The sequence below is a fragment of the Tenrec ecaudatus genome, chromosome 9 (assembly GCF_050624435.1).
Source record: "Tenrec ecaudatus isolate mTenEca1 chromosome 9, mTenEca1.hap1, whole genome shotgun sequence".
Taxonomy (NCBI): Eukaryota; Metazoa; Chordata; class Mammalia; order Afrosoricida; family Tenrecidae; genus Tenrec; species Tenrec ecaudatus.
Genome location: NC_134538.1, coordinates 12580991 through 12584633, shown reverse-complemented (window position 1 = coordinate 12584633; position 3643 = coordinate 12580991).

Here is a 3643-nt window from a genome sequence, read left to right as displayed (position 1 = left end):
CTATTTCCTTTTACTTCTCTCTTGTCCCACCATCATGTTCGACCTTCATTCAGTTTTTGTAATTCCTCACTGCTGCATTGTCCTTCAATTGGCATTTCTTATTTTGAGTTACGCCACATCAAGAAATGAAGGCTTTACTTCAACCACATTGTGGTGGTTCGATGATTTTTATGTCAACTAGACACTCCTGTCTAGGGGTAGAGTCAAACCTGTCAATCAGTTCACAGCCTGATGCTGTGTCCTTGGGGGTAAGGCCCTCTCACTCTACCTTCCTGCCTGCTGGGACTCTTGGCTATGAACACTGAGAGCTGTTGGAGCCCTGCCATGGGTCTACTGACCTTGGATTCACATGGTTCTGCACCCACCAGCCTGTGATTCCCCCCCACCCCCTGCCCCCCAGCATTCTGCATCACCGCATGTAGCTGCATGGGTCTGAAGAGGAACTGATGGGCACGTTTCAAATTTGTGAACTTCTGTTGAACTGAGCTGGGATGCTTCTTCAATATGTTGACATAAGGCACTTGACATAAAGCCATTCTGACATCAAGCTCTTTTTTATATAATGCATGACTGTGCATGTTTCCCTCGTCAACCCAGCCTAATACACGTCGTTAACGTTGACTTTATTTTGCGGAAGCAGCTTTTACCCAGTCATGTTTTGAGTGCTTTTTAATCTAAGGGACTCATCTTTTAGCATTATGCATTTTCAGAAGTAGATCTGCCATTTCTTCTTCCCAGCCTATCTTAGTCTGGAAGCTCTGTAGAAACCTGTCTAATAGCGTGACTTTCCTACTATTTGAAATACTGGTGGCATAGTTTTTCAGCATCATATCAAACCATAAGTCACCACCTTATGGCATACAATAATCTTTTTGAAAACATTCTCTCCTAGAAAAGGCTTAATCTTGTAGAAAGGCCCCATTCAAAAATAGAAAGTACAATAAAACCTGCTATAAAATTTTAAAGAGAAAATATTATAATTTTTTTGGTGGGGGGGTTTAGAGGTGACTTTCAACACAACTTCAAAACCAAATTGGGCACCAATGAACACAGAAGTGTTCTTTTTAATCATGAACAAAATCTATCACACATGTTCTTTCAAGTAAAGTTTATTAGAAAGCAACTGCTACTAGAGAACCACATGTTAACTCTGACTTGGCAAGGTCAGTCCAGGGCAATAAACCCTTGAACTTTACAAATATGCAAAGCTGACATAAATAACAAATTAAAACCCAGCCAGGTATAACACTTTGGTCAGTTGGATGGGAGGTACATATCAATTCCAGGGAACAAGAGCCTGTTGATTTGTAAGGAAAACCTGGTCTTACCCGCTTTGTTTGTTGCCCATTAGTTTTGCATCTGGGGTCACCTTGCTACTTCCTGCTGAGGCAAAATCTAATAAAAATGATTCTGCGGTGTTCTCTGGAAATGGCTCTATGCTACAACTCATGGGTTAATGTTATGGTATATTGGACTGATAATGCAGTATGTTTTATGGGGAAAAAAGAGCCTTGAGTTTGATTGACAAGAAGCATTCTTGAATTGTAAAGTAATTTTTATATAATGGAGCCCTGGGATATCTCAAGGAAGAAGTCAATTATGTGAAAACTGTAAAGCTAGCATATTGGGAGAGCATGAAAGATATTTGATATTAATATTCAATATAGGAACAGGGATATCTGTTGCAACGAGGAAAACATACATTTTGTGTTTAAAGTAATATTTATTTTTTTAGCATGAGTACTCCAAAAATATATATGTATATAAAAAAAGAACCACCATTTGTATGTTAACTTGTTGTACTGGGGTGACGTGTGTTGCTGTGATACAGGAATATCTGATACTGGTATTTCAAATTTCAGGATGGTTACCCCTGGTGAACAAGTTTCAGCAGAACAACTGGAGTAAGACAGATGAGGAAGAAAGGTTGGTGAACTACTTTAAAAATCAGTCAATAAAAAGCCGTTGGCTTATAGGTGCAATGTTTTCTGACAGAGTGCTTGCTGAAAGATGAGGCTAGAGAGCAATCAAAATGCATAGCTTCAACAATGGACTGGAAACTAACAAGAATCATGACTGTGGTGTAGAATCCAAAAAAGTCTCATTTAATCATTTATTAAGACACCATGAGTTGGAAGCAAGTCTATGAAAACCAACAACAATATCAAAATAAAATCAGGTTTCTAAAACAAAAGGAAAGAGGAAAGAATCTTGGATACTTTCCACATCTCAAATCAGAAAGTATCAGTGTGACCAAGTACCACCAAAGAATAAGACAACATTTTTTGGGGGGGTTAAAATAATGTTTTGCCTTCAAGTTTATAGCCCACATAGAAGAAGCACACCAACCTGTGTGATCACGAGGTGTTGGAGGGATCAGGTATCAGACATCAAAGAACAAAAAATCATCATTGTGTGCTCACCTTCCCCATACGAACGCTGAAGACAAATGCATGCAGAAGCAAGTGTGGTGAAGAAGACGGTTGGTGCCCGGTTATTGAGAGATATGGCGTCTGGCATCCTAAAGCCTTGAAGGTAAACAAGTGGCCATCTAGCCCAGAAGCAACAAACATGGAAGAAGCACACCTACCTGTGTGATCACGAGGCATCGAAGGGATCAGGTATCAAGCACCAAAGAACAAAAAATCATATCTTTGCGAATGAGGGGGAGTGCAGGTTGGGGACCCAAGGCCCATCTGTAGGCAACTAGACATCCCTTTGCAGAGAGGTCACAGGGAGGAGATGAACCAGTCAGGGTGCACTGTAGCATGGATGAAACATACAACTTTCTTCCTCCTCTGCCCTGCCCCGCCATAACATGATCCCAATTCTACCTTACAAATCTGGCTAGACCAGAGGATGTATACTGGTGTAGATAGGAACTGAAATCACAGGGAATCCAGGACAGATGAACCCCCTCAGGACCAGTGGTGAAAGTGGCGATACTGGGAGGGAGGAAGGAAGGTGGGGTAAAAAGGGGGAACTGATTATAAGGATCTACATATAACCCTCTCCCTGGGGGATGGACTACAGAAAAGTGGGTTAAAGGATACATTGGACAGTGTAAGATATGGTAAAATAACAATAAATTATAAATTATCAAAGGTTCATGAGGGAGGGGGGAATGAGGAGGGAAGGGAAAAATGAGAAGCTGACACCAAGGGCTCAAGTGGAAAGCAAATGTTTTGAGAATGATGAGGGCAAGAAATGTACATATGTCCTTGACATGATGGATGTATGTATCGATTGTGATAAGAGTTGTACGAGTCCCCAATAAAATGATTAGAAATAATAATAATACTTTTGTGTAGTAAGTATGATAGTCTTCAAGATCATAGTTATGAGATGTACTTAGGTCATAGGTAGTGTAGGAGTTGTCAGGGTCTTTACCAACCTTCAGTATCATCTACTCAATCTGAGTTTTGTCCGAATTAGTCTGTAAATATTTGATAAAGCAACCACAGATAATCAAATTCAATGGGCTGGAGGTTAGAACCAGAGATTTCACATTTCCATGGAGCATTCAATTGTGCAGTGTGATTCTGTGTTCTCTGTAATAGTGGTTGGAGAGCTCTTCAGATCTCTGATAAATAAAAACTATTTTCAATATTATCTTTGTGGGAGGAATATCTCTGGGAAGTCA